The following is a 26,831-nucleotide window of genomic DNA, read 5'->3' as shown; positions in this document are numbered from 1 at the left end:
CCACTGTAACTTGCTAAATGCTGCAAAGTGCTCTGCTCATGGTGGATTAAGATGAGATCAGACTGAGTCCTGTCTGTAAGATGGTGCTGGATCAAACTTCTAATGAAATAAAAACTGTTCTTCTTCTTTGGCGTTTCCTATCCTCATCAAACACCCCGTCTTTTTTATGAAATCTCCAAAACTCCCTGTCATGAGGCCAACCTGTAGCCCTGTAGAGTCAAATGCTCATATGCATGCTGTGAGATTACACAGCCACTCTTTTTTTAAACATCAAGCTGGCTGAGAGACCTCTCTTCAATTTAGCATAGCATGTTACCCACTGTGAGTGAAAGCCCCTTAAAACACCAAAATTCCTGAATGTAGAAAGTCTGCAAAGGCCATATCTCAAAGCAAATCAAACAAAGTTATTATTTCTTTACATAAGCCATTTAGTCCATAAAAGGTTTAAAAAAGGTAGCTTTTGTTTGCCACCTGTCTTCCACATGCAAAACCAGGAACTGCCAACCAGAACCAAGGCCTCCCATTGGCTTATATGGAGGCATGCCAAGCGGAAGGCGCTATGTATAAAGGAAGTGGAGGGGTGTTTTGACAGGTGAAATAAGAAATGCTCTTTAAGCGCAATTTGGGAATAAACTTTATGTAAATGTGTTTGGATAATGATTTTGTAACCCCTTAGCATCAGTTTAGATCAATTGGAGACCAGGTAGGAGGCTGAGGTGAGTTAATTGATTACAAGTAATTTATCCCTCACTCTTGGTTGAAGCCAGCTGCTATATAAGAGGAGGCTGGATGTCCTTTGGGGAGTTGGTTGGTTGAAGTCGAAGTCACATCTGTTGTTAGAGAGTTGCAACAAATCAAAGAGCATACTGAGCCACAAGGGCCCAAGTGGCATTGTGGAGAGCTCTGTCCCTACCTTTGTTTAACACTTCCTTTTTCATCCTTTCCTTTTTTCCTACAAGTATTTTATTTTGTTTCCTCGTCCCCCAGACCTGGACTGTACATAATGCCTAGTTTTTTGAGCGGAATCAACAATGCCATCCTCACGCTTCCCGACTGGCAAGGAGACTTGGGTGCAGGTAGGGTACCTCACTTTCATCTGTTATCTTCTATGACATGATTTGGGCTGCAGTAGTAGCCACACGTGGTAGTGAAGACTGGCTAGCTGGTTCTTCTTCTGTTGCTGCTTTGTCTTTCCTCTTTTAAGGTGAGTGGCAATCAGCATAAATAATCACTACCGCCCCCTGCTATGAACCAATTAGTTACACTGTATTACCACAAAGTATGACTTTGAGTTCTTAGAAAAGCGCTTAAAACACATTCATGGTATATATATACTCAATAATAAAATTACAAGTTTGTGTGGAGAATAAGAAGAAGATCATATACTTTAATATATATTTATTACCTGGATGTCTTACTGATCTTTCAGCTGTGTAAGATGCTTGATTCTGATTGGGCACAACCCTTTGACGACTGTTATTAAAGGTGACATATTACGCTCTTTTTCATCAAAATATACTGGTCTAAGAGGTCACCAAAACATGTCTTTAAAGTTTATGCTAAAAAAAAACACTTTGAAATCAGATTTTGGTCTGCCTGTAAACCCCTCTTCTTCAGCCCTCCTCAGAACACTCTGTTTTCTGTGTCTGTGCCTTTAAATTCGAATGAGCTCTCTGACCACGCCCCCTCAGGAAGTGGATGTGGCCTCGGCTCTCCGGCACGTTGATCTAATGTTTACATGCTGGCTGAATATACATGGCTGCTCACAGACCCGCGTTACTTCAACCCTCTAAATCTGATCCAGAATCTGATCCTGACGGAGAGGCGCCTGCAGCAGGACCTTTCTGAACCATTGGTCACAGATTTAGTGTTTCTTGTTGTTTTATTTGTCAGTATGTAGACGTTTGTCTTGGTACACAGCTACGAACATGTAGCTATGTGGCTATGCTAACTACGATAGCACTTATCCATGAAAAATAAAAATCATCCACTAGATCTTCAAATCTCAGTCCCTCCAGGAAGTTGCGATTTCAACGTTGTTATTTATAGATTGAGGGGCTCAGTGTTAGCTTGGTCTCTACCTGCAGCAGGTGTGCTTTATGAACCAGCTCTCCCTCCTCCATGCATCTGTCTCCTCTACATTGAGGATTTTTACCCCCCAGTGTGTGTTAGTGACAAAGACACAACCACGGAGTGTCTGTTTACTATTTAATGTTTACTATTTAAGGTGCTAATATTTGATGTTTGACGTTGTTGCCGCCATTACCGTAAAAAGCTCTGCGTCCACAGCTTGATTTAATCCAGTTTGGTGAAACATCAGACACATTTAGTAATTTTTGTTCAACTCATAGTCATCAAAGATGCAGATTCATGTTAGAGTGCCATGAGCTGCCTGTCAAGTGCCCCTGTCACTGCGAGGTGCATTCAGGGACCATCGTAAATGTGTAATACAGTCCTATCATGGCATTTTTCTGTGAATCAAGAGAATCAAAATACAGTCACAGTGGTCACATCAAGAATGTATTCTAAAAACAATTGTAATTTAGCGTATTTACTTGCCCCTGAGATGTTGTTGGGGGGGGGGAAAAACAAAAAAAACAATCGCAACTTTCACCGCAATTTTTTCAAAAAGCTGTCGCAAAATCAGGCTTTTTGGGCCGCAACAATCACTAAAAAATCCCGCGAAATCCTGAAGGGACTTAAATCTGCAGACGTGGGGAGTAAAACCGACCTTTGTGTTTTTTAAGACAGCCTACAACTAGCATGCCTCCCTCCTAAGCTCCTTGTTAGCACACGTGTGTGCAGGGAATGAAAAACAGAGGAGGGGTTGAGTTGTATTTTATACAGTCTATGGGCTGAACAAGCTCTGAGCTCTGACTTCTGTTACAGACCGGATGTCGTTGTGACGTAACAAAAACACTGAAAACTGAAACGGTTGGTTTCAGCCAAGCGTAAAACTCCGGTCTCAAACGATGAAGCCAATGCGGAAGTGATATAAACTGCAATACATCGAGAATCCGCTTGAGGCTGGCTGCAGAAACACCGGAAACCACATAGATATGAATGGGAAAAAGACGATCTTTGCAGCATTAATAAACATCTTTACAGCCTGGTTCAAAAAACGGCTTGGCCCTACAACGCTAATCTCTCTAATGGCACACACTGTACGGAGGGTGAATTTTTTTCTAACGTGACGGTTAAGAAGATATTAAGATTATGAGTTTTGCCCAAATAAGGACATGACTGACATGACTCCCGGTCGGGAACACACAGCCATTGGCTAAGAGACTCACACTACGTCACACTCTGCATAGTTGAGTTCCGCATTTCCAATATGGCTGCTGCCGTCGATTTGCTTCAAAACAGCTCTCAGGAACAGATGGGTGACGTCACAGATACTACGTCCATATTTTATACAGTCTATGGTTTCAGCACACATTTACAGAAAGGTGGAGAAATCAGAACAGGGGCAGAATGGATTTTTTTTCATTTTCGGAGGGTTTGTAGACATGCCAGGGACACATATTTCAGGTAGAGAACCATTAAAAAGTCAATTTTGCATGATATGTCACCTTTAACTTTCACTAATATGAGCAATGCCTGAGAGACACACGTCATGTCTAATCAATCTGCTGAGGAAAGGAGAAAGTGAGGTAAATCGCATTAAAACAATGTAGTACTAAAACTTTAGTTTTGGTTGGCATGCTAAACAAGATGGATACTTTCTTATTGGTTCCTGTACAGCAGGGGTACTCAAATACAAATCTTAAAGGGCCAGAAATATTTTTTTCAATGAGTCAAAGGTCCATTTATTGAGGTTGGTCAGCCACATGCGTTAATAATGTAATATTTAAAGCAAAATGTCCTTTTTGTTAAAAACAGAAATATGAATTACAATGTATTTGTTGTTGTGTTGTCATAGATGTGTAGAGTCCTGCTTGCATCTATTTATGATGATTTCAGTGCATTTATTTTTTGTAGTTCTTACCTCTGAATTTTGAGGAAATGTCTCTTTAAAATTCCTATGCTTCGTCTTATAATGCTGTTTCAAATTGGAAATCTTCAGCACAGCTATAGTCTCCTGGCATATTCAGCACATCCCATAGGAAAATAAATTTAGAGAGGAGATCTCAAAAGTGTTTCATTTATGTCTCCAAGACAACAATGAGATCTGTTTGAAAGCTAAATGAGACTATAGCTTATGTCTCCTGTTTCTCATTCTTGCCTCCAGAAAAAAGTTGTAAAAAGTCTCAGCTTAGTCTCCCTTTCAGTTCAAAAGGAGATCTGGTCAAACTCTGAAATGATTCTCAGGTATTTCTCAAGTGTTGTGACTCCTTTTGAGCTCAGGTGGAGAAATCAGGGAGCTCTCTCAACTGTCTCAATCTAACCTCATCCATTTGTTTTTGTCAGACTCAGTTTTTGTGTCTCAAGTTGAGCTCAGATGGAGCAAAGAAAGAGCCTGAGCTCATCTTTTCATGAACATTTATAGTGCCCTGCAAAATTAAGATTTCAATGTAATTGTCCACAAACTTACAATTCTCATTCTCATTCCCCCGGCTCACTACTCCCCACATTTCCTGTCTCTCTTCAGCTGTCCTGTCCAACAAAGGCAAAAAGGCCAAACATATATTTTTAAAAAAAAGAAGAAAATTAGCCATTAATGAGATCTCTCATTTAAGTCTCAAATAAGGCTCATGTCATGGTCTCAACTATTTCTCCTAGTGAATTTTAGGAGAAACTAATGAGAACAATTTGAAACTTGAATGAGGCTGAAGTGAGAATCTCAATTTTGTCTCCTGAGACTTAGAAGAGAAAGCCTTGAGCAGTAACATTTTCCTCTGGGATGGTTCTTTTGCTGGTTGGACGGTCAATAAATGCAAACTTTTCACTCCATTCTTCCTTCAATTGCAAATTTTCACTGTCCACTTTTCTTTGAGCAACAAACTTAAAACACGCCATTTTCGTGCATTTTAGGGTCCTACATCTGGCAAAGTGCCAATATGCAAACTGCTCTGGGGGGCGCCTATTTAAGGCCTCTGCTGTACAGCAATCCTAGCAACAGCAGCACAGCAGGTGAAAGCAACGTTGGGTTACTGATCACTACAAAGACACTTAATCCGTACATTATCATTACTATGTTACATAATAATATATACTTATATTTTAAACCCAGAGCAGAAATAATTTCTTTCACTCTGGTGTTGAATCATGCAACACACAGGCGAGAGCAGAGTGGGGATCCTGAGAACATGCATTAATAAAGAAATGTCAGAGTGAGGGGGCTTGCACATGGATGAGCACCTCAAGCAGATGGAGGTTTGGTGTCTTGCTCAAGGGGATCTCTGCAGTACCTAAGAAGTGAACTGGCACCTCTCCAGCTACCAGCCCTATTTCCAAACTTCCTTGAACTAGCCACTCTCCAGTTCTCTGTCCAAGTCCCTACAGATGGAGCCACTTCCAACTTATTTTGCAAATGGAAAATCCTATGATCCTATGTGGACGTTTATGGAGAGGTTTGCTTTAAGAGTGCAGTTTTAGAATCAAAGCAGAAATGGAAATGTGTGTTCACAGAGAATTGAATGCAGACTGTTTCCTGTTAGAAATGAAAGCCCTGAGGCATGTTCCATCACTTTGCCTGCAGGTGGATGAGATAAAATCACTCACAGTTAAGATGTACTTCCAAAAACTAACAGAAGAACAAAAGAGAACTCTGTTGTGTGTCCCTTTTAATTAAGTTTCCTGTTAGAAAGCCAGCATGCATGTTCTGTTGTTTTAAGAGCTATTTGCTCACATCAGACATGCTGTTGTAAAAACGGAGAGACAAGTCCTTAAATCCTCTGCCAAAACAAGCACTAAATAGAAGATGTCACAGGATATGAAAACAGTGTAACGTTCAGCATTCAGAGTCTGGATTTAACAAACCCAGTGTTTGGCAAACAGCGAGGCAGCTGACCTCAAGCTCAAATCTTTAACAGACATTCCCCAGACCCCCTCAACACCGACCTGCTGCAGCCCAACTAATCCTTTTCTAAAAGATCCCCGGTGAAGCAAGGTCTGATGTTTCTGTTTTGATGACACTCATCAACAGATTGTGTTTGAAAAACGAAGACACTGTTTGCATCAGATGTGGGAGCTTTCAAAAGCAACACCCAGGGAGCCAACGCATCAGTCATCTCGCCAAGAAAAAGAAAACCTGTTTGAAAATAAAACACCAGCTTTTCATGGCTAATCTGAGCAGACTGGAATGCTGCAACACAACAACAGGAATGAATCATGCTGGAGTTAACATGCAGGAAGTGCTGACCTGAATTCAGGAAAATTTAAACATTAATGGAGTGTGTTAAGAGTAAGTGCACACTTTGTAAAGAAAACATAATTTAAGTAAAATATTTTCTCATAAAAGTCTAACATGACATCTTATTTGCGTTAAACTAACAACAAGGAACTTCATTTTTGCTTTGATTTGGTGCCTCCTCTGGACATACATGGTAATGCACCATGAAGCTGGTTATCAGGCTAACGCATGTTTGTTTTTATACTGAATGGAAGTGAGATACAACATGTGCATTCTTTTCAAACTGCTTTAGCCTGCCTATGCTTCCTGCTTCCTCCACAAATGCTTTGCAGCTCACCTCCAGTACAGCTTCTCCATTTTATGCAGTCTCTGATTTTACTAGTGGTACATGTATTGTCACTGGTGCAGGCTCTGTTCTGTATTCTGTGGGAATTAACCATTTTTTCCTTTTTTTATTTCCCTATTGATTTATTACCAGTGAGCTTTATTTGTAATGACTCATCACCAAACAAATATGTCTGTGAAGGTTCTCTGTTATCCAGGTCATGGTAATCCAAAGCTTTATCCCTAAGGCAACTAGGCTGGTAGAAATTCTTGAAGACGTTTTACCTCTCATCAATGTGTCCTTTTTGTGACTCTGTGAGAGGCTTATATTTTCAAGCTCTTTCCCCAGTCTGGTCAGAACTGAAGAAGCCTTTCAGAGGAGAGGTGAAATGTCTTCAAGAATTTCTACCAGTCCAGTTGCCTTATGGATCAAGCTTTGGATCACCAAACAGATGTTTTAGCATTTTTGTCCATCAACTTTTGGCATGTGTTAATTTTGGCGCCCCCTGTGGAGGGATACCTCCTCTCTCTTTGCTGATTTTGTCATGTTGTGTGTACAGTCGTGGCCAAAAGTTTTGAGAATGACACAACTATTCATTTTCACAAAGTCTGCTGTTTCAGTTTTTATAATGGCAATTTGCATATACTCCAGAATGTTATGAGGAGTGATCAGCTCAACTGCAATTAATAGCAAAGTCCCTCTTTGCCTTGAAAATGAACTTTATCACCAAAAACACATTTCCACTGCATTTCAGCCCTGCCACAAAAGGACCAGCTAACATCATTTCAATGACACACAGGTGTCACACACATTAACACAGGTGTGGGTGTTGATGAGGACAAGGCTGGCGATCAATCTGTCATGATTGAGTGACTGGACACTTTAAAAGGAAGATGGTGCATGACACCATTGTTCCTCATCTGTTAGCCATGGTTACCTGCAAGGAAACACGTGCAGCCATCATTGCATTGCACAAAAAGGGCCTAACAGGGAAGTTTATAGCAGCGAGTAAGACTGCACCTCAGTCAACCGTCTATCCAATTATCAAGAACTTCAAGGGGAGAGGTTCAATTGTTGCCAAACAGGCTCCAGGGCGCCCAAGAAAGTCCAGCAAGCGCCAGGACCGTCTCCTGAAGGTGTTACAGCTGCGGGATCGGGCCACCACCAGTGCAGAGCTTGCTCAGGAATGGCAGCAGGCAGGTGTGAGTGCATCTGCACACACAGTGAGGCGAAGACTTTTGGAGGAAGGCCTGGTGTCAAGGAGGGCAGCAAAGAAGCCACTTCTCTCCAGTAAAAACATCAGGGACAGACTGATATTCTGCAGAAGGTACAGGGACTGGTTCGGAGAAGACGAGGTGAGCGCTACCATCAGTCCTGTCTCTTGCTAACAGTGAAGCATCCTGAGACCATTCATGTGTGGGGTTGCTTTTCGGTCAAGGGAGTGGGCTCTCTCACAATCTTGCCTAAAAACACAGCCATGAATAAAGAATGGTACCAGAACGTCCTCCCAGAGCAACTTCTCCCAACCATCCAAGGGCAGTTTGGTGATGAAGAATGCCAAATTCTGACAAACTCCAAGCATTGATTATGCAAGAATGGACTGCCATCAGTCAGGATGTGGTCCAGAAGTTGATTGACAGCATGCCAGGGAGAATTGCAGAGGTCTTGAAAAAGAAGGGTCAGCACTGCAAATATTGACTTATTGCATGAATTCTGTGTAATTCTCAATAAAAGCTTTTGATACTTATGAAATGCTTCTAATTGTATTTCATTATACCATAGAAACATCTGACAAAAACACCTAAAAACCCTGAAGCAGCAGACTTTGTGAAAATGTAATACTTGTATCATTCTCAAAACTTTTGGCCATGACTGTATGTCGTTTTTACTACATCTTGCACAATTGTCATTACCAGAGCAGGTACCAGAAATGTATTTCAGAATTTGTCTTTTCTAGGCAAATAAATCACCAGTGAACAGCCCACTGCCTGCGTGTAGAGAGACAAGGTCCACACTACAGTTTATAGTCCCAACAACTTCAATAATGTAGACTCAATGAAATGGCTTTTGACTGGGGCTTTTCCAAATGGGGAACATTCACACAAATGAACACATTCTGCCAAAATAACCGTCTCTTAGCTAAATTGTGATGTGTGTTGCAAATGTTTGACTAAAACAAAGCAACAGCCTCAGTGAATGGTTTGTGTGGGAAGGGGCAGAGGAAGATGTCTCGAGCTGCAGGATTCAGGCAGCGCATGCTGCATTAATGAAGCATGTAAGATAAAGATGTTTTTCCTTTTTTTTTCATTTCTGGATAGGAATGAGCATATTAGGATATAAAAAAATATCCGTTTCGATCTTATTATCCGTGACTTTCCAATTTTATATCTGGGTTCAGACTCATCCTTGGGGGGTGAATGAGAAGACTGATACCATTTCAGGTCTATTAATACAAATATGTCATTGTTGTGTTTACAGCCTGTTGTGCTGCCTCCAAGTGGTCAAAAAATACCTTCAATGTTTCAGTCATTTTAGAATAAATAAGGGGTATGTCCTGGTAAAAAAAAAAAAAAAAAAAAAAAGAGAGAGAAAATGTGGAAATGAAAATTCATCCCTCAAAAGTTGCATTGACACCCCAAAACGCTTTTTAGATATTCGAAGAAATTGTTTCACATTATGACACTTGCTTTCACTTTGCTGTCTGGTCTATATGCTAAATACAGTATAAAAGTGCGAGATAGTTAGATAAACATCAAAGGCTGATTTATACTTCTGCGTCAAATTAGTGTTAATTTTGGCGGCTATTTTAGATTTAGTCTTTTTAATCAGATTTTAGTCTTTGATTTTTGCCAAAACATTTTCTCTCTAAAATAATTCATGTAGCCAATCAGATATCAGTATCAGGGTTATACCAAGTGTTCAAATAGTCAATATTTCACTCTTTTAACACTTTTGTGTAACATCTTAAAGGGGACATATCACGCTTTTTTCATCAATATATATTGGTCTAAGAGGTCCCCAAAACATGTCTTTAAAGTTTATGCTCAAAAAAACACTTTGAAATCAGATTTTGGCATGCCTGAAAAGTCCTCTTCTTCATTCCTCATCAGAACACTCTGTTTTCCCTCTGACCACGCCCCCTCCGGAAGTGGATGTGCCTCGGCTCTCCAGCACGTTGATCTAATGTTTACATGTTGGCTGAATATACACGGCTGCTCAGAGATCGCGTTACTTCAACCCTCTGAATCTGATCCTGACGGAGAGGCGCCTGTAGCAGGACCTTTCTGAAGGATTGGTCATAGATTTAGTGTTTCTTGTTGTTTTATTTATCAGTATGTAGACGTGTGTCTTGGTACACAGCTACCAACATGTAGCTATGTGGCTATGCTAACTAGCGCTAGCACTTATCCATGATAAATAAAAATCATCCACTAGATCTTCAAATCTGCAGACGTGGGGAGTAAAACCGACCTTTGTGTTTCTTAAGACAGCCTACAGCTAGCATGCCTCCCTCCTAAGCTCCTTGTTAGCACACATTTGTGCAGGTAATGAAAAACGGAGGAGGGATTCAGTATTATTTTATACAGTCTATGGACTGAACAAGCTCCGAGCTCTGACTCCGTGACAGACCGGATATTGTTGTTACGTAACAAAAACACTGAAGTCTGAAACGGCTCGTTTCACACACATTTACAGAAAGGTGGAGAAATCAGAACAGGGGCAGAATGGATTTTTTTCATTCTCGGGGGGTTTGTAGACATGCCAGGGACACATATTTCAGGTAGAGAACCATTAAAAAGTCAATTTTGCATGATATGTCACCTTTAAGTTAAATGATTTAGCCTGCTAAAAAGTAAAAAGCAAACATTCTTGATGTGACCACTATGAAGATATTTTGATTCTCTTGATTCAAATAAAAATGCCATGAACACGATATAAGGGCTGTTTTGCACTTTTACGATGGTCCCTGAATGCACCTCGCAGCGACAGAGGCACTGGACAGACAGTCGGTTCATGACACTCTGAAATGCATCTGCATCTTTGATGACAAGGAGTTGATCCAAACTTACTAAATGTGTCTGATGTTTCACCGAACTGGATTAAATCAAGCTGAAGACGGGAGCTTTTTACGGTAATAGTGGCAAAAATGGCAAATAGTAAACAGACGACCCCCGGTTGTGTCACTAACGCACACCTGGGGTAAAAATCCTCAATGAAGATGAGACGGATGCATGGAGGTGAGGAGAGCTGGTTCATAAAGCACACCTGCTGCAGGTAGACACCAAGCTAACACTGCACCCCTCAGATAATAACTCAGCCTGTCACAGGAAGTCATCACTTGTATTTCTAAAGATTAGACGCACAGTGGGGGAAACATGGATTCTGAATCTCCAGCGCTAATGTTTTCGTCTCGTCAACGAAAACTAAACATACGTACGTTCGTCAGAGTTTTTATTATCAGTGATGCACGTTAGGGCGTCTTAGTCCTGTTTTCATCATAAAAAAATTGTCGTTGACAAACATATTTTGTCATAATTTTCTTTAACAAATTTAACACTATGTCGAATCGACGGCTTAGCCTACACCAGGGGTCCGCGTAGCTCCCGTACCTACACAGAGGCCTACGCACATAGCTGACGTGCACCTCCTCCAAAATGTAACTACACGTTGAATAGACGCCCTGCGATTGGTCCACTCGGCGGCTTGTATTTCCCGCATTTACAGCACTTCCGGGACCCCTGCTCATCGGCCGCACATCAGCCCTGTATTTCATCTCCTCCTCTCTATTCTTCATGTAATCATGTCTGTATGATAAACAGCAACATGTATCAGCTGTAGATTAACAGAACACGCTCTGAATCTCTGTGGAAAAGTAAACAGAGATGCGACCGGCTATCAGAGAGATCACACTGCCCTGAAGCGTTTTGGCAGAGAACTACTGCGTGACACAGACACATCAACGCACAAGTATGTGATGCTCATGACTGCATCAGCCCCTGCTGCGTAGGGGAGACGCAGAAGTATAAATCAGCCTTTAGACTTAAAACAGGGTGATATTGGAAGCTTGGTTCTTTCTGACTGTAAAACATGAAACCCATTAGGACCTCTACAGCTCAGTAATTAACACATTATTTAACCTGTACAAGAAAAAAATTATAAAATAAAATAGAAACAACACATCACTGTGAGGTTGCCAGGCAACAAGCAGTAAGATGTTGGATTATTGGTCCAATCTCTACTTGTACTTTAAAACTCCATCAAGTTTTTGGACTTCATGACTTGATGATTTATTCCAACATAAACTGTCAACTTCTGATGCTGACGATCTGGCAGTTTTGTGTTTTTGTGAGGACTCTGTTCACTTTAATGAGACTTTCCATCTGAGAGTGCTTTATGAAGTGAGGAAGCATTTTCCTTTCATTCTTTGTCTCTAGAGACAAATGAGAAACTTAGAGTGATTCAGAATCTGCACCATTCATGTAACCATTGGGAATAATGTAATAATGTAATTATAGCTTTTCTTTAAACGCTTGTTATAAGGAGCAAAAACAAATACCTCTCCTACAGAGACGTATTTCATAAGGAATTCCTTTTGAACAAACCTCTGTAATGAGGAGCAGAGCGAGGTGTTAATTGGGATTTACTGATCAGATTTAGGGAAAGTTGACGCAGCCCAAAAACACTGAGAATGTGCATTCATTAATATGTTTATCACGAGAGTGTGAATGTTACTGCTCCCTCAAGGGTGCAAAGCAGTGCTTACCCTTCTTGGCAAGACACTTCCTATGCATGGTGTAAGTCATTTTTATTGCAGGGAGCAGAATCTCCAAGGTGCAGAGCAAGCAACAATGTTAGACATCACGGTCATACGTCAGTGCAAGATTTTTAAGAGCAAGGGAAAAAGCTCTTAGGATACACTGCAAATAAAATATATGCCAAAACTATTTGTGTGAAATTTCTGAGCATGAATCAACAAATCTGTGTCATTCCACTCAGCATTAAGTTCCCCCACAGCACTTGACTAGGCCAACTGTGTGAAGGAAAGGGTCGGGTGGTGTACAGGTTTCAGTGCAATCACTGGTGTGTACAGTCATGGCCAAAAGTTTTGAGAATGATACAAATATTACATTTTCACAAAGTCTGCTGCTTCAGGGTTTTTAGGTGTTTTTGTCAGATGTTTCTATGGTATAATGAAATACAATTAGAAGCATTTCATAAGTTTCTAAAGCTTTTATTGAGAATTACACAGAATTCATGCAATAAGTCAATATTTGCAGTGTTGACCCTTCTTTTTCAAGACCTCTTGCTGTCAATCAACTTCTGGACCAAATCCTGACTGATGGCAGTCCATTCTTGCATAATCAATGCTTGGAGTTTGTCAGAATTTGTGGGTTTTTGATTGTCCACCCGCCTCTTGAGGATTGACCATAAGTTCTCAATGGGATTAAGATCTGGGGAGTTTCCTGGCCAAGGGCCCAAAATCTTAATGTTTTGTTCCCCGAGCCATTTTGTTATGACTTTTGCTTTATGGCAAGGTGCTCCATCATGCTGGAAAAGGCATTCTTCATCACCAAACAGCCCTTGGATGGTTGGGAGAAGTTGCTCTTGGAGGACGTTCTGGTACCATTCTTTATTCATGGCTGTGTTTTTAGGCAAGATTGTGGGAGAGCCCACTCCCTTGACCGAAAAGCAACCCCACACATGAATGGTCTCAGGATGCTTCACTGTTGGCAAGAGACAGGACTGATGGTAGCGCTCACCTCGTCTTCTCCGAACAAGCCTTCCTCCAGATGCCCCAAACAATCGGAAAGGGGATTCATCAGAGAAAATGACTTTACCCCAGTCCTCAGCAGTCCAGTCCCTGTACCTTCTGCAGAATATCAGTCTGTCCCTGATGTTTTTACTGGAGAGAAGTGGCTTCTTTGCTGCCCTCCTTGACACCAGGCCTTCCTCCAAAAGTCTTCGCCTCACTGTGCGTGCAGATGCACTCACACCTGCCGGCTGCCATTCCTGAGCAAGCTCTGCACTGAAGGTGGCCCGATCCCGCAGCTGTAACACCTTCAGGAGACGGTCCTGGCGCTTGCTGGACTTTCTTGGGCGCCCTGGAGCCTGTTTGGCAACAATTGAACCTCTCTCCTTGAAGTTCTTGATAATTGGATAGACGGTTGACTGAGGTGCAATCTTACTCGCTGCTATAAACTTCCCTGTTAGGCCCTTTTTGTGCAATGCAATGATGGCTGCACGTGTTTCCTTGCAGGTAACCATGGCTAACAGATGAGGAACAATGGTGTCATGCACCATCTTCCTTTTTAAAGTGTCCAGTCACTCAATCATGACAGATTGATCGCCAGCCTTGTCCTCATCATCACCCAAACCTGTGTTTATGTGTGTGACACCTGTGTGTCATTGAAATTATGTTAGCTGGTCCTTTTGTGGCAGGGCTGAAATGCAGTGGAAATGTGTTTTTGGTGATAAAGTTCATTTTCAAGGCAAAGAGGGACTTTGCAATTAATTGCAGTTGAGCTGATCACTCCTCATAACATTCTGGAGTATATGCAAATTGCCATTATAAAAACTGAAACAGCAGACTTTGTGAAAATGTAATATTTGTGTCATTCTCAAAACTTTTGGCCATGACTGTAGTGTTCTGCCATGACACAGATCTAAAACTGTAATCACTTGTTTAAACACACATTATGACTTTTCTATATGCACAGACGACAAAGATTTACTACCCCAGTACTTGTGCAGCTAAAGTGGCAGGCAAAACAAATAGTGTAGCAGAATAATTAGTGATCAAAAACAACTTCAATTGGACCCTTCTTCTCTCTGTGTTACAGATCAGAGTCACTCTAATCAAAGAGCACCAGCTGAAACTGCTTGAAAGTTTGTTTCAATTAAGCGGCAACCTCCGGTCTCAAAATATGAAGCCCATGAGGAAGTGCTAAAAACTGCAATTCATCCAGCATCCGCTTGAGAAACACAGGAAACCACATACGCACTCAGTCAAAAAAGACTATCTTTATACCAAATAATAAACATGTTTACAGCCTGATTCAAAAAACAGCTTTGATCTGAATAGCTAATTTATCTATCGGCACACTGTACAGGGGGTGAATTTTTTTCTAACTGGACGGTTAAGAAGATATTAAGATTATGAGTTTTTCCCAAATAAGGACATGACTGACTTGATTGACAGTGAGCAAAAAGGCTAAAGGCCCGCCTCTTCGCCTCACAACAGCTCAGACTAAGTTAGGTTTTTAGGTTTTGTTGTTGTAGGTTTTTGCATTTCCAATATGGCACCCGCTGATGATTGGCTTCAAAACAGGGCTGCAGGAACAGATCGGTGATGTCACATATACTACATCCAGTCTACGGTATATACCTGCCTCTAGATGCTAACCTGCAAGGAGGACCAAAGGCTGGTAGTGTTCGCTCTGCTGATGCTAGCCACACTCTGCAAACCTCTGTGATCCTGTAGTCGGCCATGTTTAACAACTTTTATTTTCTTTGAGTGTTCCTTACTTTTTAGAGTTAGTCAGACTTCAAATTTCCATTTAAATGACTAGTACAATTGTCACTTCAGAAACTCACAAATACTTATCTCTAGATCTAGACGCAATTGTACGCAAAACAATCCAGCATTAGCCAAGAACAGTGCAGTTATATGGCAGGTGTCTTGATCTCCTAGGCCTCAAGAAGGGGCTCAGCAACTTTCTTCACATTTAAAGGTGACATATCATGCAAAATTGACTTTTTAATGGTTCTTTACCTGAAATATGTGTCCCTGGCATGTCTACAAACCCCCCGAGAATGAAAAAAATCCATTCTGCCCCTGTTCTGATTTCTCCATCTTTCTGTAAATGTGTGTGAAACGAGCCGTTTCAGACTTCAGTGTTTTAGTTACGTAACAACAATATCCGGTCTATCACGGAGTCAGAGCTCGGAGCTTGTTCAGCCCATAGACTGTATAAAATAATACTGAATCCCTCCTCTGTTTTTCATTCCCTGCACAAATGTGTGCTAACAAGGAGCTTAGGAGGGAGGCATGCTAGTTGTAGGCTGTCTTAATAAACACAAAGGTCGGTTTTACTCCCCACGTCTGCAGATTTGAAGATCTAGTGGATGATTTTTATTTGTCATGGATAATTGCTAGAGCTAATTAGCATAGCCACATAGCTATATGTTCGTAGCTGTAGCTGTTGCTGTAGCTGTAGCTGTAGCTGTAGCTGTAGCTGTAGCTGTAGCTGTGTACCAAGACACACGTCGACATACTGACAAATAAAACAACAAGAAACCCTAAATCTGTGACCAATCCTTCATAAAAGGTCCTGCTGCCTTTCTGGCAGAGGTCGGTTTTACTCCCCACGTCTGCAGATTTGAAGATCTAGTGGATGATTTTTATTTATCATGGATAAGTGCTAGCGCTAGTTAGCATAGCCACATAGCTACATGTTCGTAGCTGTGTACCAAGACACACGTCTACATACTCATAAATAAAACAACAAGAAACACTAAATCTATGACCAATCGTTCAGAAAGGTCCTGCTACAGGCGCCTCTCCGTCAGGATCGGATTCAGAGGGTTGAAGTAACGTGATCTCTGAGCAGCCGTGAATATTCAGCCAACATGTAAACATTAGATCAACGTGCTGGAGAGCCGAGGCACATCCACTTCCTGAGGGGGCGTGGTCAGAGAGAAAACGGAGTGTTCTGATGGGGAATGAAGAAGAGGACTTTTCAGGCAGACCAAAATCTGATTTCAAAGTGTTTTTTTGAGCATAAACTTTAAAGACATGTTTTGGGGACCTCTTAGACCAATATATATTGATGAAAAAAGCGTGATATGTCCCCTTTAAGAATGCATCCAAGAACAATAAACGGCTATGTAGTTTATCTGATAATTACTGTATCATGCTATGGCTTCAATCTAGTGTTGGTTTTCTTTTCTTCTCCGTGTAAGAAGTTAAAGACAGGGAAAGGACGAACAAGTTGAATTAGGAAGGGGGCGTGAGTATGCACAGGGGAGCAGGAAACTCAAAGGATTGATTACAACACCTGCTAATGAAAACAAATTATACGTCCTCACAATTTGTGTGGAGGAATCCTGAGTGCTTCTCCTCTCTGCTCTTCCCGGCATCTGGTCGTTACAGAAGAAGCTCAAAGGCGAACCGAATGACCACTGAGACTTTTGAAGTTAGTGTAAACACACACAATAAGATCTCTGTGCAGTATCAATGTCTCAGCAGGGAAAGGCAAATCTTTTCTCACACGACGGAGAGGAAAATGAAGCTAATTTAGTAACCATCACTTCTGACACAAATCAGCTATTTAAAGAAGTCAGAGCTGATACAAACATCAGCGCACTTTTAGTGTGCCTGCTTTAATGAACTCAATTTGCCCTGCTTGTCAGAATGGCAGAAATACATTCTCTCTATTCTGGACATATTCAGGATTCATTTCATCCCTTGAATGATAACAGGTTTACAGCAACAGAAATAACACCCTGGGGAAATTAGCAGGGCTGCGGTGGCTATCAGAGTGAATGCTTGTGAGATTATGCTGATCCACTTCCTGCTGAAATGATGAGCGCCTTGAGTGGAGATTGCTGCCAATCAAAGCCGCACGCATCTGAGTGCCGCTACACTCCCATCTAATTGGTGGACAAAGAGAGGAGAGGTATGCAGAGTTTCCGTCAGGCTCGCAATTGGACATCCTATTGGGCAGCAGCGCGGCCTGTGCACCACCAATTATCTGCTGCCGTGTATCATCAACGGGACTCCCAAAGATGAAACATGTGGGTTGGCCTCTTCTTGTAATGTTGCAGAGTTGCCATAATTGATCTCCCCGGGTTTACTAGTGACGACTCGACAACACTTTTAATGAGGCGAGCCGAGACGGGTTTGAGTCATACCTCCAAAATAGCTGTTTCAATCCAATTACTCCCCCTTTTACGACAGTGACATTTTTATTTGTGAGGCTGCATAGAGAGAGAATCCTTTCTCAAAACATCATATTAGAAGTGGCAGCGGCTGTGACAGTAATCCTCAGCGTGTTTGTCCTGCGTCTTTCCTTGCATTGGTGCGTTGGGTCACTATGTTTTGATGGAAAGCTCAGGCTTCAAGCAGTGATCAAGTGAAATAAGTATAACAGGTTTCTATCAAGAAGTTCTCACTCCCATTGCATCTGATATGGCGACATGTTCTGAGGCCCCAGGCTTCAAAAAATGAGGACTTAGGTATCTCTAGTTTCAGTTCGGCACAAACAGAGCTTGGCAGATATGTTAGCAAAAAAAAACAACAGACAACAGACTTTAAAGTAAAGAAATATAAATTAAGCTACACAGTGTTCTTTCTTAGTTTAAGATGTGCAACAATCTATACCATGTTGTTCTCAGTATAAAATGGTCTCTCAGTTAATTTATTTTAAGGGCAGAAAATGTAGTTAAAGCTGGGGTTGGTAATCAGATTTAGATACACTTTTTGTTATACTTGGTTAAAATTATCTTTATGTCCTGATGGTAATCAATACATAATGTGTTCTTAAAGAAGAGCAAAGAAAAGCTGCTATCTACAGCCGGAGTAAACCTGGGAAAACACCAACCAATCAGCCTTTTTTGGGTGCCAAAATTTTAAACCATTCAAATCCCGTCCTGCTGTTCTGCCCGCCTCCTGCGCGTACATTTCCCCGGCGTGCACTCCTCCGAGTCCCCCTCTCCTGCCTCTGCTTCCCCTGACTCTACTGACTGCCCCTCTCGCTCGACCTCAGGCCTGTCCCCTCTGACCTGATGAGGTGCTTTGCTCAGGACTGTAGTCCGGATCAGAGTCTAAAAAGCTCTCACCACGGGGCTCTGACAAGCAGAAGAATTAATGACATTTAGTAAGTCCTACAGAAAATGTATAAGTACTGTAGCGTCAGTCCGGACGCTGTAGGGATGACGAGCCAATTCATGAACACGTTGAGTTTTACTAACCGGTCACTGTCGGCTGTTACCACGCCAACCAACAAAGCAACAATCAATGTTTGAATGAATGAAGAACTTCTCCTCTTGTCTCTCCTCTCTGCTGCTCACACACTCTACACCTCTCCTGATGCCTTCACTGACTGTCAACACTGTAGGAATTAAGAACCTCTACACTGAACAGGTTTAACAAACAGTAGAGTTGTTACAGTATTATATATGTGTTATAACTTTTCTCCTGATATCGTGTCACCGGTACAACTGGATAATGCTAGAATGACAGTTGTGAGTACTAACAGCAGCCATGTTTGTTTGTGTTTTTAACTTTCACTATGAGAATGTTTTGGTGAGGACCGGTTTTGAATCAGTCACCATCATATGGTCGCAAGTCAGCGGCGCTCGTGCATGTGAGCGGGGGGGGGGCGTCGTTTTGGAGGAGCTCTGAGAGAGGAGGGGAGGGATTAGACGGAGTCATGAGGAAATGCTACATTCAAATTCATGCTAGTTTTCCGAGACTGCCAACCCCAGCGTTAAGTCTGGGCATAAAAACCACCAGGGTTGTAGGATTCAAGTCTAGGACTTGATCGATTTGTAGGACTTGCGACTCGACTTGGACTCTTAGGAGGCGTGTCCACTGCCTCCTTTTTTTTTTGCGCTGGCAGCGCCGGTTTGCTATTCAAACACTATGTGATTCAGCGTTTTCAGCACTCAGCGCAGAAACGCCCTCAGCATCAGCTGTTTCTTGTCGCAACCCTCTCATTTGAAAAAAGTTACACTTTTCGATAAAAATGAGCTGAGCTCATCAATGTCACTTCTTTATTTCTGACCAATCAGAATCAAGTAGGGGCGGAACTTCTGACATCAACTTTGTCAAAATCAATGGTGGAGGTCTGGACGAAGGAGAAAGGCTATAACACTTGTTTTTTCAAGGTACAATTTCTGATTTTAGAGCTGCTGCTGATGCTAGGACATGATTTCTATCAATGAAATGTCATTGAATGTAAGTGTCGTGTCTTAACAGCCCGTGATGTGCAGATGTAGAATGAACCTCGTGACACTGGCCAGCTTGAATAGTAATTCGATTTATTACAATCAATCAGCATCAGTAACAAGCATCGCGACTGCTTGGAGGACGACCGGGCCAGATGACGTCGCCTCTCTTCTGTCTCCACGTTCTGGCTTAAATACTATGAAGGTGCACTCAAATTAGAATGAGGGTGTCCTTCAAACATACACATATATGGACTCTTCAATACAAGTTTCAAGTTAGCTGCTATTTGACTCTATTTATGGACGCCTTGTTCTAAGTATTGACAAAGACGTCAGCTGTCACTGTCAATCATATATTTGCCTAGGTCAAAGGTGATCTTTTTTAGGCCCTTCCTAGAGACTTCTGGAGCCTACTATTGTAACTCATTCTTGTGGGCCCCTGGACTTATTTTAAACAACACAGACTAGCAACATATACTTAATCTTATGTGGTTGAATATCAGATACTTCATAAGCAAATATGAAGCATGCTGAGAGTTTTAAAACAGACCAAACGGTTCTTAGGGAAGCGGACGTTACGCGAAACAACTTTTCTATCCTGAGAAGCACTCTGAAATTGAGGTCCTAGGCACTCCCCAAGCGTCCTAGGGGGCAGCGGACACGCCACCTTATACTGATGACTCAGACTTGTACTCGTACAAGAGCATTGACTTCATGAGGTGATGGAGAGGAGGACTCAGACTTATTTATTAGCATAGACTGTTTCATTGTTTTGCCTGCGTGCACGTCTTGTTCAGCAACAGTTCCTACCAGGGTGTTTGGAGAGGCGCTGCAAATCGTGTGTTTTGCTTTCAAAGATGTTATATTAATTGCAGGCAAGATCAGTGTAACATGTTCAATATGTAAAAGAATGGCTGAGAAGAAGGTCAAGCTCAGACTTAAACAGAAAACTGTGCAGGAGGCACCCAGAAAACTAAGCACTGATGATAATGTTGCATAATGCATAAAATGTACACAATAACAGTACTATTAGAAAGCTAACAGTATTGTTATTGTTTGTATTTATGCATGACACACTGCTGTAACTTGGTGATTGATTATTAAATGAATAGTGTTTTCTTCACATCCAAAAGGTCCCACACAGTGAGACCAGGTTCATACAGGGAGCAGTTTAGTGTGAAACAGTCACCCTCCTTCAAATGGATGATTGTAATGAGGACTCGACCTGGCCTAGGAATCAAGTAATGGGGACTTGACTCAATTCAAATTCTTCCCTGGCGACTCTGACCAACACCCAGGACTTCAGACCCAAATCTGACTCGAGATTTGGTGACTTGACTAAAACACTGGCTGCTACTTGGTAAGGTCTATAAGAAGAGGCGGATTACACCTTGTATGAACATTGGTTATAGGTGATCCGATCACAAGCTTTAACTACAGGTGTCAACACACCTCAGTGTGACCTGAGGAGAGATTAAGATCTAACCATTCAGCTGTCTATCCAAGATAATGGATGGATGGACGGACAGCTGAATAGTTGGATCTTAATGTTTTCTTAACATCCAAAAGGTCTCACACAGTGAGACCAGGTTCATACAGGGAGCAGTTTAGTGTGAAACAGCCAACCTCCTTGAAATAGATGATTTGTAATGAGGACTCGACCTGGCCTAGGAATCAAGTAATGGGGACTTGACTCAATTCAAATTTCTTCCCTGGTGACTCTGACCAACACCCAGGACTTCAGACCCAAATCTGACTCGGGATTTGGTGACTTGACTAAAACACTGGCTGCTACTTGGTAAGGTCAATAAAAAGAGGGCGATTACACCTTGTACGAACATTGTTTCTAGGTGATCCGATCACAAGCTTTAACTACAGGTGTCAACACACCTCAGTGTGACCTGAGGAGAGATTAAGATCTAACCATTCAGCTGTCCATCCAATATAATGGATGGATGGATGGACAGCTGAATGGTTGGATGTAATCTCTCTCAGGTCACACTGAGGTCCATTCAGCTGTGTCCTGTGAAAAACATATATTGGCGATCCTGAAGTGATGAGGAAAGAGTTTGAGACAGTTTGAGTCAGAGATGTAATGAAAAAAAAGTTGATTAGAGTTTATGATAAAACAGTGAAAACACTGATAACTTACAGAGGAGACAATCAAATATAGCATTGATCTGTCTGTGTGTTTGTTATGCAGCGTAACCCATTCAACAAGGCACGCAACCTGTCTGTATTTCCATGTGCAGCCTACTATAACACATACTTTAACACAGGAGCTACACCTCCACTTGCTTTGATTCACACTATCTGGAGGTGAGACCTGCATGTTGTTCATCATTACAGTGATGCAGTGCAGTAATTACGCAGACATTGTTTAACATGGATCTGTCCTCTGTCCACAGAGACTCTGTTTGTTTTCATACACAGAGCGGGAAGCTGAGATCAGATCATAAGTATGAACAGGCCTTTTGAGATGTGTGATGATGCAAAGTGTAAATGCTCACACTCAGACATGCATGTTATTACCAGGGCTGAATGATCCCTGTTGCATGTTGCACACTTTACAGAGCTTAATGGAAATAAAAGTCAACCTCTTAAAAGGAGTAACACTGGCCACACTGGAAAAAATGCCCATCCAAAAAACAAGAATAAAACCTTATTTCAAGGCTTTTACCTTGAAATAAGCAAAAAAATCTGCCAATAGAAGAAGTGAAAATTTGCTTGGTAAGATTTCTTAAAGGTGACATATCATGCAAAATGGACTTTTTAATGGTTCTCTACCTGAAATATGTGTCCCTGGCATGTCTACAAACCCCCCGAGAATGAAAAAAATCCATTCTGCCCCTGTTCTGATTTCTCCACCTTTCTGTAAATGTGTGTGAAACCAGCCGTTTCAGACTTCAGTGTTTTTGTTACGTAACAACAATATCCGGTCTGTCACGGAGTCAGAGCTCGGAGCTTGTTCAGCCCATAGACTGTATAAAATACAACTCAACCCCTCCTCTGTTTTACATTACCTGCACACGTGTGCTAACAAGGAGCTTAGGAGGGAGGCATGCTAGTTGTAGGCTGTCTTAATAAACACAAAGGTCGGTTTTACTCCCCACGTCTGCAGATTTGAAGATCTAGTGGATGATTTTTATTTATCATGGAAAAGTGCGAGCGCTAGTTAGCATAGCTACATATCGTAGCTGCAGCTGTGTACCAAGACACACGTCTACATACTGACAAATGAAACAACAAGAAACACTAAATCTGTGACCAATCCTTCAGAAAAGGTCCCTCTGCCTTTCTGGCAGAGGTCGGTTTTACTCCCCACGTCTGCAGATTTGAAGATCTAGTGGATGATTTTTATTCGTCATGGATAAGTGCTAGCGCTAATTAGCATAGCCACATAGCTACATGTTCATAGCTGTAGATGTGTACCAAGACACACGTCGACATACTGACAAATAAAACAACAAGAAACACTAAATCTGTGACCAATCCTTCAGAAAGGTCCTGCTGAAGGCGCCTCTCCATCAGGATCAGATTCTGGATCAGATTCAGAGGGTTGAAGTAACGTGATCTCTGAGCAGCCGTGTATATTCAGCCAACATGTAAACATTAGATCAACGTGCTGGACAGCCGAGGCACATCCACTTCCTGAGGGGGCGTGGTCAGAGAGAAAACAGAGTGTTCTGAGGAGGACTGAAGAAGAGGGCTTTTCAGGCATGCCAAAATCTGATTTCAAAGTGTTTTTTTGAGCATAAATTTTAAAGACATGTTTTGGGACCTCTTAGACCAATATATATTGATGAAAAAAGCGTGATATGTCACCTTTTAAAATAAGACGTAATATTTAGAAAACTGTGATCTTACAATTAGCAGGGAAAACTTAATTTAAGCAATATTTGACCAGTATTTTAAAGCTTAGTGTCTCAGAATAAGACAGGAATGATAACAATTAGTATTTTTTCACTCAAAAAAAGATTCTTGCACTAAAAAATTTCACGTTAACTTCTTCATTTGAGATATATTCACCTTAATTTGAGTTGTATTATAGTGGCACTTCTCTAGGTTAAGACCATCTTGTACTTGAAATAAGATGACAAAGTTTAATTTGAGCATTTTGAGATATAATGTCTTCTCATAGTGAGCTGGATATACTCATATTCAGTCATGTTGTTTTTTAGGATAAGCCAGCTATGCTCTAAAGTAGGTGTTTCATTGTGTGCATGTAGTTTGAGGATGTATGTTTTTATCTGATTTAGAAGAAACAGTGCCTGAAAACTGAAACCCACCCTTAAAAAAAACAACCTTTCTTTCTTTCTTTCTTTCTTTCTTTCTTTCTTTCTTTCTTTCTTTCTTTCTTTCTTTCTTTCTTTCTTTCTTTCTTTCTTTCTTTCTTTCTTTCTTTCTTTCTTTCTTTCTTTCTTTCATCAATGGAGCTGTTTTCTGATAGATTCTCCAATAAAATGCATTTACTTAAATCAAGTAAAGGGTTTGTCTTAAATCCAGATTATCCATCTTCTACAAATAAGATCTCAGCTTGATAAATGTCTGAAATGTTAAATAAACCTTGTTTCTTCTAAATTACAACTCCAAACAAGATCATTTCAAGATTATTTGACTTAACAAGATATTTAAGATGTCTTAAAACAAGTCCCTCTATCTTGCTCAAATGTTACTTGTTAAGTAAATTTATCTTAAATCAAGTGGGAGAAGACATTTTGAAAATTTCACTTGGTAAGATTTTGAGTTTTTGCAGTGTATTTGTTTCAAACAGGATCAAACACCAGCATCAAAGTCCTGTATTTCACACACTCACTGGCTTTTATCACAACCTTAAATATTTGCAGTCCTCGCCACATCGAACAACAAGCCACTTTCAGGGTTGATGTTTTGACTACTAGGGTTGAAAAAGAAACTGTCTCTACAGTCCTGGCTTGTCCTGACTGAGTAAACTGATAAATGGAGACTCCCTTCGCTCGTATGCTGAGTGGGGTTGTTTGCAGAGACACGGCTGAGAGCCTCGACCTCATTTGGAGCCTCTTTAGACCACCTATCACAACGATCACATCACACACACGATGGTACTGGGACAGCTGGAGCAGAGGTCTCCCTTTTTAAACCCTTTGAAAGATATATTGGGGTAGATTCCTCGCACTCATCATTCATTCATTGCCCTGCATCTGTTGCAATAACAGACGTTAAAGGAAGCTCCAAGTTTACACGTCAGTGTCAGGGAACTAGTTGTAAAGAGTGACTCAGACTTTGAAAACACTTCTTCATTGTCTTTTCTGGAGGAGCTTTGTAATGTCTAAGAAAAGAACATGAGACGAGGTCACATCTCAAGACAGCCTTTCATTTTTAATAGAATAGTATGACTTTGTTAAAAAACTGGGTGTGGAGTTTGACAGAAGTACACATCAACCAACCTGAGAGAACGAAGTCTACATAAAAAACATCACTGCTTATCACAAACATTAAATATTGGAATTAGTCTCATGTGTTTGTCTACTTATTTCATGCACTTTATGCAATTTATCTTTTCAAAATAAACCTTAGTTCTTTAATTGTCTGGGTATTGTAGTTTCAGTAAACCAAGCTCATATAAAAGTCAATTTTGAGAATTTTTAATTCAGATTACTCAACACTCTTTAATTACAACCAGCAAGAGGATAGTTTTTGTCATTGATCATATTACAAAGTTATTGACACATAGTGAAAGTAATCTGGCTCAATTCACTCTGAGATAAGTAGCCCAGCTCAAAACTTTGGCACCAATTCACTGCAAAAAATCCATAGAGGGTTTAGATCATATATACATATTGGATTGGATTGGATCATATTCTTTACTATTCATGGTTTTCAACAAATTAATTACGACCCCAAGTCTAAAAAAGGTCCAAAAACTGGTTTGGGGATCATTTAAATCCTATATATTTTTTAGAATACCTTAATAATCTAGCTTTTATGTTGGAGTAATTTAATTTTAGCCCTGGACTGCATTTTTATTATTTAATCATTGCAATCATTTTCTTATTTAATTATTTATTTATCTATTTATTTCTTATATTCATCTGATCTTGTCAACACTACCTTATTTCTAAATTTTTTAACTTTTCTTTCCTTTAATTTTACTTTGTTGATTTTATTTTATTTTATTTTGAAGTATTTTATTCATAATCATGCCTTTTTTAATTCTACCATTGTTGTTGTTTTCTGTCTCTCTGTTATTTTGTGAAGCACTTTGGGCTGCATGGTTATATGTATGAAAGGTGCTCTATAAATAAAGTTGAACATGCACAAATGATTAGAACAGCAACAATGGTAGAATTAAAAAAAGGCATGATTATGAATAAAATACTTCAAAATAAAATAAAATCAACAAAGTAAAATTAATAAAATAAGTAAGAGTGGAAAGAAAAGTAAAAAAATGTCACATTTGAATTTGTCAAAGCACAGGACAGTTTTCCCTACGCAGCAGGGGCTGACGCAGACATGAGCACCACATACTTGTGCATCGGTGTGTCCGTGTCGTGCAGCAATTCTCTGCCGAAATGCCTGAGGGCAGTGTGGTCTCTCTGATACCCGGCCGCCTGCTTCCGGTCCCGCTACGAGCGTGTTATGTTAATCTACAGCTGATACATGTTGCTGTTTATCATACAGACATGATTACATGAAGAATAGAGAGGAGGAGATGAAATACACGACCGATGTGCGGATGTGCAGTAAATGCAGGAAATACAATGCCGCCAAGCGGACCAATCAAAGAGTTTGCAGCCTGCGTCGTTACATTTTGGAGGAGGTGCACATCAGCTATGTGCGTAGGCCTCTGCGTAGGTACAGGAGCTGCGCAAACCCCCGGCGGTTCGATGCAGAAGTATAAATCAGCCTTTAGTGTGAGGTAAAGAGGCAGAGTTTGAGCCTTCTAGCCAACAGCTATGTGTTCCCGCCTGTCAGTCAAGTCAGTCATGTCCTTATTTGGGCAAAACTCATAGTGTTAATATCTTCTTAACCGTCCAGTTAGAAAAAAATCCACCCCCGTACAGTGTGTGCCGATAGATAAATTAGCTATTCAGATCGAAGCTGTTTTTTGAATCAGGCTGTAAACATGTTTATTATTTGGTATAAAGATAGTCTTTTTTGAATGGAAGTGCTGTAAATGCGGGAAAGACAAAGCCGCCGAGCGGACCAATCACAGAGCTTGCGGTCCGCGTCGGCTCTACAGGGAGTTACATTTTGGAGGAGGTACACGTCAGCTACGTG

General features: G+C 41.0%; 1 protein-coding gene across 4 annotated transcripts in view; it reads right to left on the bottom strand.

The window, feature by feature from the left end:
• The window catches only part of LOC117804716 (chemokine-like protein TAFA-2), a 154,079-nt gene that overhangs the window by 40,813 nt on the left and 86,435 nt on the right, over positions 1-26,831 (bottom strand). The gene's annotated exons all lie outside the window — the stretch shown is intronic.

The sequence above is a fragment of the Notolabrus celidotus genome, chromosome 21 (assembly GCF_009762535.1).
Source record: "Notolabrus celidotus isolate fNotCel1 chromosome 21, fNotCel1.pri, whole genome shotgun sequence".
NCBI lineage: Eukaryota > Metazoa > Chordata > Actinopteri > Labriformes > Labridae > Notolabrus > Notolabrus celidotus.
Note: the sequence above shows the minus strand (reverse complement) of the source record. Positions and strands in the feature narration are given on the sequence as shown.